General features: G+C 36.6%; 1 non-coding gene across 1 annotated transcript; it reads right to left on the reverse strand.

The window, feature by feature from the left end:
* Nucleotides 1-1,614: 1,614 nt before the first annotated feature.
* LOC112998211 (small nucleolar RNA R71) lies at nt 1,615-1,721 on the reverse strand. Its single transcript, XR_003263251.1, has one exon. It is a non-coding gene; the product is annotated as a small nucleolar RNA R71 (small nucleolar RNA).
* Nucleotides 1,722-16,831: the final 15,110 nt, after the last annotated feature.

Here is a 16,831-nt window from a genome sequence, read left to right on the forward strand (position 1 = left end):
AATTTCGCTTAGTAATTTAATTTAGGGTTGGATTAAGTGGTTGAACTGATAAAGGATAAACTCTCATAATCTAGGATAAGAGACTTGCTTGTGAATCAAGGGGAAGCAACGTGTTTTAATTCTGATATTTTATAATTCACATCTATTCGTTGTTTAATTTACAAAAGTAAACAAGCCCCCCCCCCCCCAATTCGTTACTATTTTCCTACTATCTGTTATGAAGATTTGGTTTATCATTGCTCGTTGGGAAACGACCTAGGATCACTTCCTAGTTACTGCATTTTAATGTTTATTTGATTCGGGTATGGCCTCGATCAAATTTGGAGCCGTTGCCGGGGAGCAGTGTCCAAAGGTTCATAATAGCGAGTAATTCGGGTTTTATGTTTAGTTGTTTTATGCTTTCGTGTGTTGTGTTCGTATTTTGTTAGTGTGTTTAGAGTCTTGCTATTTTGTTTTAGTTTTTCTGTTCAGCGTTTCCCCTGTTTCAGTTTTTGTGTTTTGCTGTGAATAGTGCTTTGCGACAGATTTAGCGACCACTTTTGTGAACTGGAAAACAGGGTAGTAGTGGAAATCCCTTAGCGACAGATTTTAGAGACCACCCTTGCTGAATTAATTAGGATTTTTTGTTTTGGTAGCTATAGTTGTTATTTTTGGCTGAATTTTTTTGTGGTCACTTCTTTTGATCCATATTTTGTGGGAAAAATAGCTGGAGCTATAACTTTTGTCAAAACGGTTATCAGATTCACGATTATTATATATGTATTGGGGTAGAAAAAAATTTCCCATGCCGTGGCAGCCCACCGTAGGCCGGCTGAGGTCTCCTTCCAAAAATTGTGATTTTGTCAAAAGTTTTTTATTTTCCAAGTATTATTCTCTTATTTTTCTCAACTTATCATTTTTAGCTTTTATAGTTAGACTTTGAATTTTTGTTTGAAATTTTTTGTGCTATCTTTTCAACATTTTATAAGGCTGCTCACAAAATTTCAAGTCATTTGGATATCATTTAATGGTAGTTGTAGTTCAAACCTACATTATTACTTGCATAAGAAGACAACTAGTTGTGCATGCTGAATATAGTGTATGACTAGAGGCAATCCATCTGACTTATAGCCCTTTGATCCTGAGATAGATAGGACATTTCATAGATTAGTTAGACATCATTTAATACCTTTTGAGCATTCTGAGCATTCTGTTATTGGTGATTTTGAGCATTATAGTTTTGAACATTCTGAGAACATGGCACAACCTCCACCTTGTGAGAGGACTCTAAGGGAAATGGCTGCACCTGATTTCACCTACAAAAGCTTGTGAATCCAATACCCTGATGAGGATGTCCCATATGTTCTTAAAACTGGACTGATCCATTTGCTTCCAAATTTTCATGGCCATGCAGGTGAAGACCCACACAAGCATTTGAAAGAACTCCATATTGTCTGCTCCACCATGAAACCACCAGATGTCCAGGAGGATCACATATTTCTGAAGGCCTTTCCTCATTCTTTAGAGGGAGTGGCAAAGGACTGGCTATATTACCTTGCTCCAAGGTCCATCACTAGCTGGGATAACCTCAAGAAAGTGTTCTTAGAAAAAATTTTCCCTGCTTCCAGGACCACGACCATCAGAAAAGATATTTCAGGAATTAGGCAACTCAGTGGAGAGAGCTTATATGAATACTAGGAGAGATTTAAGAAACTATGTGCCAGTTGTCCTCACCACCAGATTTTTGAGCAGCTTCTCCTCCAATATTTTTATGAAGGACTCAGTAACATGGAAAGAAGTATGATAGATGCTGCCAGTGGTGGAGCCCTTGGAGACATGTCCCCTACTGAAGCAAGAAATTTAATTGAGAAGATGACTTCAAACTCCCAACAATTTAGTGCCAGAAGTGATGCTATTGTCATTAGAGGAGTGAATGAAGTAGCCACGAATTCATCTTCATCAGCCGAGACTAAGAAGCTTGAAGGTAAACTAGATGCCTTGGTTAACCTGGTAACCCAACTAGCCATGAATCACAAAATCTGCACTTGTCGCCAGACTATGTGGTTTATGCTCCTCTACCGACCACCACACAGACCTTTGCCCTTCTGTGCAACAATCTGAAGCAATTGAACAACCTAAAGCTTATGCTGCAAACATCTATAACAGACCTCTTCAACCTCAGCAGCAAAATCAGCCACAACAGAATAATTATGACCTCTCCAGCAACAGGTACAATCCTGGTTGGAGGAATCATCCCAACCTTAGATGGTCGAATCCTTCACAACCGCAGCAACAACAACCTTATTTTCAAAATGTTGTTGGCCCAAGCAGACCATACGTTCCTCCACCAATCCAGCAGCAACAACAACAGCCCCAGAAACAGCAAACAGTTTAGGCTCCTCCACAACCTTCCCTTGAATAACTTGTGAGGCAAATGACTATGCAAAACATGCAGTTTCAACAAGAGACCAGAGCCTCCATTCAGAGCTTAACTAATCAGATGGGACAATTGGCTACACAGTTAAATCAACAACAGTCTCAGAATTCTGACAGATTGCCTTCTCAATCTGTCCAGAATCCCAAAAATGTGAGTGCCATTTCATTGAGGTCAGGAAAATAGTGTCAAAGACTTCAACCAGTAGCACCTTCCTTGTCCATAAGTGAACCTGCCCAACCTCACTCTACTCCAGAAAAAGATGATGACAAAAATTTAAAGAGTAAGTTACCTAACAATTTCTATGCAGGTGAATCTTCCACTGGTAATTCTGATTTACAGAAGTAGCATATCCCTCTTCCATTCCCTCCAAGAGCAATTTCCAACAAAAAAATGGAAGAGGCAGAGAAGGAGATCTTGGAAACATTTAGAAAAGTAGAGGTAAACATACCTCTATTGGATGCAATAAAACAAATTCCAAGATATGCCAAGTTCTTGAAAGAGTTGTGCACTAATAAGTGGAAGCTTAAAGGAAGTGAAAGAATTAGTATGGGCAGAAATGTCTCCGCATTGATTGGTAAATCTGCTCCCTAAATCCCTGAAAAATGTAAAGATCCAGGTACATTTAGCATACCTTGTATTATTGGGAACAATAAGTTTGACAATGCCATGCTAGATTTAGGAGCTTCTCTTAGTGTTATGCCTCAGTCTATTTTTAATTCTCTATCTCTAGGTCCTTTGCAGTCAACTGATGTGGTAATTCATTTAGCTAATATAAGTGTTGCCTATCCTGCTAGCTTCATAGAGGATGTCTTAGTTAGAGTTGGTGAACTGATTTTCCCTGTTGATGTTTATATTTTGAATATGGAGGAGGGATTTTCTAAAGGATCAGTTCCCATCATTCTAGGCAGACCTTTTATGAAAACTGCTACAACTAAGATAGATGTATATGCAGGCACACTATCTATGGAGTTTGGTGATATAACTGTTCATTTTAATATTCTTGATGCTATGAAACACCCATCTGAAGATCTTTCTGTATTTCGTGTTGAAATAATTGACCATATTGTTGATGAATACATGACTGATCTTCATTCTAATCTGCATGCCTGTCACTTTTCATGCATTGAATCTGAATTTTTACTTGATCATATGTCTGAATTTGATGTTGAGAGTGAATCTGAAATTGATATTAATTACATGTCTGGTGATGTTTTACCTCTTGAGATTGATTTTCTAGAGTCAGATAGAACTAACCATGTTTTAGGAAGTACACATACCTCTGACTTTCTTTATGAGGTACAGGCTAAGAAACCATCTCTTTCTACCACTATCCAGCCGGCCATACCAGAATTGAAGCCTCTACCATTAAATTTAAAATATGCTTACTTGGATGATAGCAAAAGTTTTCCAGTAATTATATCTGCCTCCCTTGCTGATGAGCAAGAGGAGAAGCTGTTATCAGTTCTCAAGAAGCATAAGAAGGCTATAGGCTGGACCCTGGTAGACATTCCTGGTATTAGCCCATCCACATGTATGCATCGAATAAATTTAGAGGATGAGGCTAAAACAGTAAGACAACCACAAAGAAGACTCAACCCAGTGATTCTTGATGTAGTGAAGAAGGAGGTAACCAAGCTTTTGCAAGCTGGCATCATTTATCCTATCTCCGACAACCAATGGGTGAGTCCCGTCCAGGTAGTCCCGAAGAAAACCGGCCTCACCGTGATAAAAAATGAGAAGGAGGAGTTGATTCCTACTCGGGTGCAGAACAATTGGAGAGTCTGCATCAACTATAGGAGGTTGAACCAGGTTACCAAAAATGACCGTTTTCCCCTGCCATTCATTGACCAGATGCTTGAATGCTTGGCAGGTAAATCTCACTACTGTTTCCTTGATGGCTTTTTTGGTTATATGCAAATCACTATTGCTCCTGAGGATCAGGAAAGGACCACATTCACCTGCCCCTTCGGCACTTTTGCCTATAGGAGGATGCCTTTCGGCCTATGTAATGCCCCTGGTACCTTCCAGCGGTGCATGATTAGTATTTTTAGTGATTTTTTAGAAAATTGCATAGAGGTGTTTATGAATGATTTCACTGTATATGGATCCTCTTTTGATGTTTGTTTGGATAGTTTGGAAAATGTTTTGAATAGATGCACTGAAACTAACCTTGTTGTAAATTTTGAAAAATGTCATTTTATGGTTGAGCAAGGTATAGTTTTAGGCCACATTATTTCCAATAAGGGCATTGAATTAGATCCTGCAAAAATTTCTATTATTTCACAATTGCCTTACCCCTCTTGCGTGCGAGAGGTGCGATCTTTTCTTGGTCATGCAGGATTCTACAGGCGCTTTATAAGAGATTTTAGCAAGGTAGCCCTTCCACTATCCAACTTGTTGCAAAAGGAGGTGGAGTTTGACTTTAATGATAAATGCAAAGAGGCCTTTCATTGCCTTAAAAAAGCACTGACTACCACCCCTATCATTCAGGCACCTGATTAGACAGCCCCATTTGAGCTAATGTGGGATGCATCCAATTACACATTGGGGGTTGTCTTTGCTCAAAAGATCTCTTTACTTCAGCTTACTTCTTTTCCACCATGACTTAGGGAGTTTTTCTTTTCCTATCTCCTTCTTTACTTTTATTACATTTGTCCGATTCTATTTGATGGTTTGATTGCTTTTAATCTTTTAATTGTGCTACATTGAGGACAATATGTTGTTTAAGTATGGGGGGGAGTGTTCTTTGGTTTTGGTTTTGCTAGTTTTGTTAGTTTTGTTTGTGTTAAATTTGTTAGTTTTGTTGGGTTTCTAGTTTAATATTTTAGGTCAATTCTGTTTGCATGTACAACTTTGCATATTTTCTTTGAATTATAGGATATGTTCAAGAAATGGGTAATTGTTTTGAAAATAAAAGTCTCTTGACATTTTGTGATTTGAAATCCTTGTTTTTCCTCTACATGTCATGATAGTTTTGAAAGCTCGATTTGAAAGTGATAAGTTTATCTTTGTGAGAATTTGAGCCATCCATCATCATAATCTTTTGGTGTGTTTTGCCCCATTGATTGCTTGCACAATAGCCTTGGCTTGATTCTTGTTGATGCTTCCTAATTCACATGCATATTTGGAAATGATTTAGGCAATTTTGTTCTTATAAGCTTCTAGCCAAATGGACTTACCTTGAATTAATTCCTTTGATAGCCCCTTTGAGCCTATGTTGCCCTTTCTTTGTTTTGAAGCTCATTACAAGCCTTAAGTGAAAAACCATGATATCACCTTACCCTTAAGGAATTTTGGAGCTTTGGAATTGTTTTGGGAATAAGTGTGTGTGTGTGGGGGGGGGGGGGGGGGGTATGTTTCATTGGAAGATATGATTTTTGGCCATGCTTGATGTATATATATATTGCCTAGTTCTTACTTTAATCTTCAAATTCGTACTTGTCATACCCTAATTTCGTCCGGGGACCTTTGCTTGATGACATGCGACCTTTCTTTGGTCCTTGTGAGGTGCTTGGCACCCATCATTAGGCAATTTGTGAAATTCCAAGACATGCCGGAAAACCAAAAAATATTGATGCACAATCCGTAAGTTTCCGTGACACACCGGAAATCAAATGGAAGCATCGTTGCATAATTAAGTGAGATTCTGTAACATTCCGTAAGTCAAAAAGGGGATGATTATGTAATCCGCAAGGTTCCGTAACATTACGGAAAGAAAACAAGTATCGTTACGAGATTCGTAAGTTTCCGTGACTTTACGAAAAAAGAATCACCAAAAAAGGTAAGGGGGTGAACTTATCAAGATAGGGGTGTAAATAGCAATTCAAATCTAGGCCCTTCCAGAACATTTTGGAAGTTGGGTTGCTTAAGGAGGAAGCAACTAGGCGGCAAGCTCCTCCACGTTTTTGAAAAATGGTTTTCGGGGCTTCCGCGGCTTCCGTAATACTTCCGTAAAATTTCCGAAAACCTTGGGTAAGCATATTCCACTTAACATTGGCGAAAGGGAAGAGAAAAAAGATGAAAATCAAATTCGAAAACAGTTCCGTAAGGCTTCCGTAACTTTTCCGTAAAATACGAAAAGGGGGGTGAACTTAGTAATTCGGGTGCGCTTAGAAATCTTCTTCATTAAGTCTTTGGGCGGCAAGCACCTCTCTTTTTTTCTATAAATAGGGGAGGGGGGAGCTGTTTCAAAATGTTCAAGACCCCTTTGGCTATGCATTTCGGCTATTTTGGGCAAAAAACACGTTTTCGTGAAGAAAAATCGAGTCGAAGTGCTTCTGTAACGCTTCCGTAAGCGATTCTGTGGAAATTCTTCATCGTTCTTCGTCGTTCTTCACCGTTCTTCATCCGTTCTTCGTTCGTTCTTCGTTCTTCAACGGGTAAGTTTTCGAATCCGAGACTTTCAATTCATTTCTTGTTTTGTGTACTTTCACTTTAATTTCGTTTACTTTCAGTTTTCTTTTCTTCCCTTTTGACGTGCTTAAGCCATTTATTTAAGTCATTTCTCGCTTAATCTAAAAATAAAATAAATTTCCACCGATCGTTTGAATTGTATCATCCGTTAATTTTGGTTAAAATGAATTCCGACCGTTCGGTCGTGCCGTAACCACGTTGGAAATAAAAAAAAGAGGTAAAATAATAATATAATAATAAAAAAAAATATTTTTTAGTAAAGTAAAGAGAAAAATCAATCGGACGTTTTCTCTTTGGGATTTCTCATTCTTAATCGAATTGACTAATAACTAAGGTGAAACTAAGGCTAAAATCAACTCGCCTAGTCAAGCTCGTCCACAAAAATAGGTTTTTGAAAGTTTATCACTTCAATTTCTTATTAAGTAAAATGGGTCATTTTTAAGGTCCAACGCCTTAAAATGATCACCTTTCAAGTAAAAAGAATCACTTGATTCACGCATAAGAAAGAACTACGTAGGTCTGATTTTCTCATCCCAATTGAGGAATACGTAGGAGCAAAGGGAAACACCCTTGTCGACCACAAAAAGAGAAAAAATATAAAAAGGGTATAAAGGATATAAGGACATAAAAGGGAACGTAAAAATCAAAGTCATGTTTGCACATTCGATTAAAGGCTGCCGTCCCTTGTGACGGACGTGTGGGGTGCTAATACCTTCCCCGCGCGTAAATACAACTCCCGAACCTTTCACTTAAAAGTTCGTAGATCGCGTCTTTTCCGGTTTTTCCGACGTTTTCCTCAAATAAACGTTGGTGGCGACTCCGCGCGTATTCCTTTCGTGGAACACGCATCCCGCGAGTCACGCGTCGCCCTCCCGCCGAAGGGTAGGTTGCGATAGTTGGCGACTCCACTGGGGACTGTTTTTAGAGAGTTAGGCCATTTAATCTAATTCGTACTATTCAAAAAAAAAAGAAGAAAAGAAGTGAAGTTGAATAAATGAGGTCTTGTTATGAGGACTTGATTTGGGAGCCTTGGTTGATTTTGTTGATATTAGAGGGTTTGGGTTTACTACTTGTGCTTAATTTCCACTTATTCCCCATTGCTCCTCTATTCCTTTGGGATTTAGCTACTTATTCCATATTTTTTCCCCTACCTTGTCCTTGGCCCCATTACAACCTTTAAAGACCTTTTGATCCTCATGTGCATGTGTTTGTCAAGTTGTTTGTCAATTTTAGAATTTTGCCAAGTCTATGTGGTGTTTGTTTTCATAGGTGCTTCAAGAGTAAACATTAGCCTAGACACTTGAGAGATAGAGTGTATATCTTGTGAGGCTTAATCAAATTTGTGAATTGGGCTTGGACTTGAAGAGGGCAGACTATTTTATTCTACAAGATTTTATCTTATCTAGACTTTATCTTATCTAGATATTATTTAGATTTGATCTCATCAAGATATTATTTCATCTAGATCTTATCTTATCTTCTATTATCTAGATTTGATTTGATTTTATTTATGGGCTTGGATTTAAAACAAATTTGTAAGCTTTGGGGCTGGAAAACTATATAACAGCACCAAGGTTCTAGTTTAGCTCCTATCTTCTCTCTCTCCTCTTCTCTTTCTCCTGTTTTCATTTTTAGTTTTAGGCTTTTCTTCTTTTAGACTCTTTTTCGTTTTGCAATTCCAGTTTTTACTTTTCGTTTCAACAATAAAATTTTGTTCTTCAATCTATAATTTCGTTCTCTATTGATTAATGGAAGGCTAAGTCTCCAGCGTTGTTTTCTCTTGAGGATCAAGCACAATTCTCTTTGAGGTTCTATTATTACTATTAAATTTTGTTCAGTTTTTCCTCTTCACTAATTACTCTGAATTTGTTGCTATTAATTCATGCATGCTTAGTGCTTGATTAATTGTCTCTGCGCTTAATTTACGTTCATGCTTAATGATCATTTTATGATTAATTGGTGTATGTGTTGCTTAATCACATAATGAATGCCTTATGTTAAATTTCGCTTAGTAATTTAATTTAGGGTTGGATTAAGTGGTTGAACTGATAAAGGATAAACTCTCGTAACCTAGGATAAGAGACTTGCTTGTGAATCAAGGGGAAGCAACATGTTTTAATTCTGATATTTTATAATTCACATCTATTCGCTGTTTAATTTACAAAAGCAAACACCTCCCCCCCCCTCCCAATTTGTTACTATTTTCCTACTATCTGTTATGAACATTTGGTTTATCATTGCTCGTTAGGAAACGACCTAGGATCACTTCCTAGTTACTGCATTTTAATGTTTATTTGATTCGGGTATGGCCTCGATCAGAGGGCATCATGTCTTAGAAAATAACCTTGAAACCATTCTAAAGCCCATACCACATATTAACACGTTCACCCTCCAGATATGCAAAACCAACAGAGAATGTCATCCCCGTAGGTGTCACACCAACAAAGTCAAGTAGTGGGAGTCTGTACTTGTTTGTTTGTAGGTACTATCTATCAAAAACACCAAATTACATGCATTGCATAACTTCACTGCATCAGGGTGACACCAAAAGATATCACGTACCACATCTTCTTCCTTTAATCTATGCCAATGAATATATTTATCCCGTTCAAGAAGCTTCATTAGATGTTGCATTTCAGTATCACTTCCTCTAATGGAAGACTGGTATGCACTTCTTGCATTGTATATTTGTTTGATTGTTGTAAAAATATTAACATTGTACTCCTTCAACGTTAGCAGAATGTTTCTGTTGGTTCAAGTGGCCTCAGAATAATTAAGAAGGGGGGGTTGAATTAATTATTAGTGAACCTTTACTAATTAAAAATCTATCCTTCTTAATGTTACTAGATTCAATTAGGCTTTTACTACAAAGTTTAAGAAAGTAAAGAACAGAAATAGAAACTTAACCAAAAGTAAAAGCGATAATTAAAGTGCACAGCAAAAATTAAAGAATGTAGGGAAGAAGAAGACAAACACAACAATTTTATACTGGTTCGGCAACAACCCGTGCCTACATTCAGTCCCCAAGCGACCTGCAGTCCTTGAGATTTCTTTTCAACCTTGTAAAAGCCTTTACAAGGAAAGATCCACAAAGGATGTATCCTCCCTTGTTCTCTTTGAACAACCAAGTGGATGTACCCTCCACTTGAACTGATCAATAAGAGATGTACCCTCTCTTGTTCTCAGTTACAACAACCCAAGTAGATGTACCCTCTACTTGTACCTCAAAGGATGTACCCTCCAATGTGTTAAGACAAAGTTCTCAAGCGGTTAGTCCTTTGAAACTTTGTGAAGGGGAAACAAAATATATCTCAGGCGATTAGTCCTTTGAAATCTTTTGTTTAAGGGAGAGGGAAGAATCAAAAGAATTCTCAGACTGTGTCGTTTTGAATTCTTTGAAAAGGGAGAAGGGAGACACAAAAGAATTTAGGCGGTTAGTCCTTCGTTCTTTTGGAAAAGGGATAAGAGAGACACAAAAAGAATTCAGGCGGTTAGTCCTTGGCGAATTCTTTTTGGCAAAGGGAGAAGAGAATGAAAAGATATAACACACTTTTGTTTTCTGTAAAAGAACAAAGTTTGGAAACCAGAAAACTCAAAAAGCTTCTGGCAAAGGAAGAAGAAGAAGAAGAAGTTCAAAGAGATTCAAAGGTTGTAAAAGAATATATGAAAAGTTATATCAAGTACACAAAATGCAAGTCAAGGTCTTGCTTTCATAGACTCTTCATGTCTGGTCAAGAAAACCATTGGAAGAGTTATAACCTTGAGAAAAACCTGAAAACCATTGGAAGAGTTACATCTCTTGTTTTTTATTCAAAACTTGTCACTGGTAATTGATTACCAAAACCATGTAATCGATTACACAAAGCATTTTATGAAAAGATGTGACTCTTCACAATTGAATTTGAATTTCAACGTTCAGATACACTGGTAATCAATTACCGATATATTGTAATCGATTACACCATTTAAAAATCAATTGGAACGTTGCAAATTCAGTTAAAAGCTTTTGAAATCAAACTTTGCCACTGGTAATCGATTACCAGTTTTTGTAATCGATTACCAGAGTGTAAAAACTCTGGTAACTTAGAAAATTTTGAGATAAACTCTTTTGAAAAACAAAACTGTGCTATGTTTGTTTTTTGAAAAATCTTTTCAATACTTCCCTTGTGAAGTCGTCTTGATTTCTTCTCTTGAATCTTGAATTCATCTTTTCTTGAATCTTGAAATCAAACTTCTCTTGATTCTTGAATCTTCTTGATTTCTTCTCATGAAGCTTGAAATTAAACTTGATCTTGAACTTGTTGACTCAATCTTGAAATCATTCTTTGGAGCTTTTTGTCATCATCTTTGTCATCATCAAAACTACTTGAATCAACTTGATTCATCATCATGAAGCTTGCTTCTACAGTTTCTTGGTTTGACCATTGACTTTGTCATATCAACAATAATTGTCTTTTCATCCTTAGTCATGATGCAATCCTACCCCGCAAGGGCATTGGATAGAAGACTCCAAGTAGATTGGGCCAGAGATCCAAGGGAAGGCCCTAGGGTTCTCATAAGCCTTAGGGTAGATTTTGAGCCCATGGGCTAAGTATAAGCCCGCTTAGGCCTTGTATTTTCCCTTAGGATTGTGAGTGTTTTGTTGGGAACCTTAAATGTGGTCATCCAAACACTCTTAGGATTCGCCTAATTTACATTTCTTGCTTACTTTCGTAGCTTATTTCTTTTACCTTCCATTGTCAAACCGCCTAGATAGCTTGCATTTTACCAATTAGTTTTTACCTTATCTTTCACACCTCTTTTAGTGTTTATTTTGGCTAGTTTCAACCATAGTTTCTTTTACCTTTTGTTTTCAAACCTCCAACAAGAAAGAACCACAACTTAGGAACCAACATGAGTCATCATTCATCTAGTGTTAATGGCAAGGGTACTAGTCATAAAGACCCTTTATCTAGAATCTTAGATGAGTTGAGTTCCCTCAAGTTATGGAAAGAAAAACAAGAGAGAAAAGAAAAAGGAAAAAAAAGAGTGGAAGAAATAAGTCAAGATGAAAGAAAGAAAATAAGAGGAAGAAAGAAGAAAAATAATGAAAAGAGAAAAACATGCCTCCTATAGTAGTCATAACTCTTGCAAGAGCCTAAGTGAAGAACTTCGTGACTATTACGAAGGAAGGCATAGGTCACATCTTAGACCTCACTCCCATAGAAGAGAAAAGGAAAGAAAGCCTCAAGAGGCTAACATTAACCTCTCATACTTCCATGGGAAGGACAATGTAGAGGCTAACTTAGATTGGGAAATAAGGGTAGAGCAACAACTTAAAAAGAAGTCTACTTCAAAATCTTATGGCTCTCACTCTTATCCAAAGAAAGACCAAGGTCAAGGCATCTTAGGGGTGACACCTTCTAAGCCCAAAGATGATAAGGGGAAAGCAATAGAAAAGCAAGCCCCTAAGGCTAGTATGCAAGAGAAAACTAGCTCTATAAAGTGCTTTAAATGTCTTGGAAGAGGACACATTACTTCTCAATGCCCCACCACAAAAACCATGATTATGAGGGGCCAAGACATTTATAGTAGCCAAGATGAGGCTACTACTTCACCTTCCTCTAGTGAAAGTGAAGAAGCAAAAGGGGAAGAATCTAGTGAAGAAATCTACCCCCAAGAAGATGGACAACCATTAGTGTTTAAAGAGAAGTGTAAGGAGGTAAGTGTCTCCTCTAAGAGGTTAGCTAAGAAGGAAACTCATTTTACAATAAAGACAAACATTAAAGAAACTTTCCCTCTTAGACAACCTCCATATTTTCTCTTTTGTAAAAAGACACTTGCTAGCATTACCACACCTCTTGGGCTTGAGTTTATTCCTCAAGTAAAGAAGTTGTTGGATGAGGGTTTGGTTCGCAAGAGCTTAAATCCTTGTGCTTTTTTGGTGCCTAAAATAGGTATTATTAGGCACCAAGTCCCTAAAATAGGTGGTATGATAAATGTTTTGAGTGGTGCAACCCTCTTTTGTAAAATCACTTATACACCTAACATCTTCATGATGTGTGTACATAGGGACCCATTAGGTAGGTTTTTTCTTATTTTTAGTTTCAATACAAACTTAGGTACTCATATGGGACACCTTAGGTTTGTCATACTTTTTGGTAGGAATAATGAATATGAATATACAGAAAAAGGTATGTTTTATTGCGTTACTTTTCTTAATTTTTCAAATAGTGATCAAGGGGTTCCCATGAACCCTAAGAGAATAAAGGTCATTCTTGAGTGGCCCACTCCACCAAGTATAAGAAAAATTTGGGGCTTCCATGACTTAACAAACTTTTACAAAAGGTTTGTCCCATATTTTTCTAAACTTGTAGCTCCACTCATTGAGTTGGTGAGAAACCATGTTCCTTCATGGGAAGATGCCCAGGAAATGGATTTTCAGACCTTACCTTACTTCAACATACCAAACACCACTAATACATATGTTTTCTTTTTCTTTTTACAGGTGTTGAGGGAAGGAGCCCAGAGTATAAAGAACCTCGGGATTTGAGGTCAAATCCTTTCCAAGGTGGAGGGAATGATGCAATCCTATCCCGCAAGGGCATTGGATAGAAGACTCCAAGTAGATTGGGCCAGAGATCCAAGGGAAGGCCCTAGGGTTCTTATGAGCCTTAGGGTAGATTTTGAGCCCATGGGCTAAGTATGAGCCCGCTTATCTTTGTAAATATTAGAATAGGTTTATTCCTTCGTTTAGGCCTTGTATTTTGGTCATTCTAGTAGTATAGGGTTTTAGCCTTGTATTTCGAGGCATTTTCATGTATTTTGTCAAGGATGGTGAGCTTAGTTTTTAGATGGGTGTGTGTAGCTAAGTTATAGGGGGTGTGTAGCTAAGTTCTAGTTTCTCATCTCAAGGAGGTGAGCTTAGCTATTAGAGAGGTGTGTGTAGCTAAGCTCTAGTTTCTTTAGGAATCTTTTCAAGGAAGCTTCTCAAGGAGGTGAACTTAGTTATTAGAGGGGTGTGTGTAGCTAAGCTCTAGCTTCTCAAGGAAGTTTTCTCAAAGAAGCTTCTCAAGGAAGTTTTCTCAAGAAAGCTTCTCAAGGAAGCTACCTAGTCTATAAATAGAAACATGTGTAACACTTGTTGTAACTTTGATGAATGAGAGTCTTGTGAGACACAACTCAAAGTTCAACTTATCTCCCTTTTTCTTCCTTCAATTTCGTGCTCCCCCCTCTCTCTTTCTCTCCCTCTTTCTTTTCCTCCATTTAAGCATCCTCTCCAAGCTTCTTATCCAAGGTTCATCTTGGTGGTGAAGCTCCTTCTTCCATGGCTTATTCCCTAGTGGATGGCGCCGCCTCTTACCTCTTCTCCTTTGTCTTCCACTGCATCTCAATGGTGGAAAATCACCATTAAAGGATCTCATTCCAGCTCAAAGATCCAGCCTCCATAGAAGCCCCACAAGCAAGCTTCCATCAAGTCAATCGCCCAACGTATGGATGTCCAAATAATGACTTGACCAATTCATAATTATGACTCTCACACATCAACTTCACCATCCAACCCTTCCCTCCAACTACTGGTTTCCCACAAAGCTTGAAGGGACACCCACATTTCATACTCTCAGTATCTCTTCTAACAAAATCTTTCTTCCTAGACCTATACTGACCACTCCTCTCACAACCAATTAACACAAATGAGGTCCTTCCTCTAATACCAGTGTTTGTGTCTAGCCTCATAATCAGCACCACAAATCCATTTTCATGAGCAACTGATCGAACCCACTGCAAAACATCATCTCGGATAGCAAACACCTACAATTCAACCCACACAATTTTAGTCTTCAAAGGGACATTCATCTTATCAATTTAATAACAATAATGAAGATTATTACCTGAGAAGTATTGAACGCATCCGAACAATCAACATGTTGTTCATTCACACCACATTCTTGTTCATTTTCATCATCCATATCAACTTCTTCGGACATTATACTGTCATACATCCATTGATCTTCACCCATCTTAACAACAAATTAAAAATTTCCACATGACAAACATACAACACCTAACCACACTATACATATAATATCATAGCAAATTCAACGTAATCTTTTACTGCATACCATTTTATAAACACTACAATTCATAACCATATATATTAAAAACCAAAAATCCTATATCAATCTACATACGAATTATTTCAAATAAACATATAAACAAATAATTTTTATTTACAAATTTACATACAAACATATTTATAATTAAAAAGAATTAAAACTTTAAACAATTTTTACAAATTTCAAAATCTGTATACCATACGGATCAAGTTGATCCGTATAGATCAAGTTGATCCATATAAACCTTACGGATCAAGTTGATCTGTATGTTGAAATTAAACATACAGATCAACTCACTCAGGGAAACCAACAATGCCAACTCGCGTACCTGGTGTACCTCTGACGATGAATCAACCACCACAACAACCACCACCCACCGGTAACACTTTCACCTCCACCCAAGCGGCACCTCACTCAACGACAAAAACCAACAGAGCAGAAAGCGAAGCGCAAATGCCACAAAACAGTAAAAGTAACTTAAAAAAGGTTGAAGAAGACGTAGGGGTAATTTTGGAATTACCAAAAATTTCTGGGTGCACAAGCAATAATACTGGTGCACCTAGCATCACCCAAGAAAAGGCATAATGTAAGCTACCATGGACAGGCCCATAGATGGTAGTTCAGTCAGGGTAGGCCCAACAGGATTTTTTTCATCATGAAAAAAGGCCAATGTAATTTAATTTTTTCAGAATGACGGTTTGGAATTTAAAGAACTAAACAAAAGTTGCACCTTAAATTTTACCCATTGTGCAAATTAGAAGTTGAGATTTTAAAGAAAAATAAACATACTTAACTTTTTTTTATTACCATCTTACTAACACAGTATCAACTCATGATTACATGTAAGGCTGCTAAAAAAATTAGTTTTAAAAAAATAATTATAACTAGTTTTATAAAAGTAATTATAAAACTACAATCTCTTCTATAATTATAATTATTTCAAATAACTTATTTTTATTTAAAAATAATTAGTCATAAAACTATAACTAGTTTTATGAAAATGATTATTTTGAATAACTTATTTCTATTCATTTATAATTGATTTTAAATATAACTTGTTATATAACTAATTTATTCCTAATCTGTTATATACTCATATTTTACAAATAATAATTGATTATATCAAATTATATAAAACTAGTTATGATTATAATTATAATACTCACTTATAATCTAGTTATTTACTAGTTATGATTTGAGTTATAAATACTCAAATCATGAGCACCCCTACCATCAATATGTGTTAGGCTAACCACCTTGACTAGAGTGTCCTTTTTAAAGCATTTTCAACTACCAACAAGGTTTAAATCTAAGACTTTGTTTAAGGATATCGAGTCAAATATTACATAAATCAATGACTTGTTGGTAACCTACTTAACTTTGCATCTTGTGTACAAGTACTATCTATTTTTATTTTTTTTAAAACATTATTGTGATAAACAAATATAAATTGTGGGGAAAGGACTATGCATTGATCGTATAAATATTTTACATTATTATCTAATCACATATTATCATGTCATTGTGAGGGTTTGATGATTAAACTGAAAATTATTAAATATCAAATGTAATTTTGGCAACCAACAATTAACTCGCTTGTAAGTTAATAATTCAATAAGTTAGACTTTATACTAGGTTTAAGTTAATTTGAACTCAATATTTAAACTCATGGGTTAAACCAATCGAGCTTTAAACTTTTATCTGTTTTAGTTATTGGATTGTGAGCTAATGATGCTTTATATGGTGTGATTAAAATCTTTTTTTAATTAAATATATAGAAAAAAATTGTTTGATCACAAATGTGAACTTATTAACAATTGGTGAACGAACTTCAATTTAAAAAATAAGATTCCGTTTTTTATTTAGTTAAAGTTAAGCCTAAGCACCTGCTCACTAGTCAGTACCA

Source organism: Glycine max, chromosome 10 (genome assembly GCF_000004515.6).
Source record: "Glycine max cultivar Williams 82 chromosome 10, Glycine_max_v4.0, whole genome shotgun sequence".
Taxonomy (NCBI): Eukaryota; Viridiplantae; Streptophyta; class Magnoliopsida; order Fabales; family Fabaceae; genus Glycine; species Glycine max.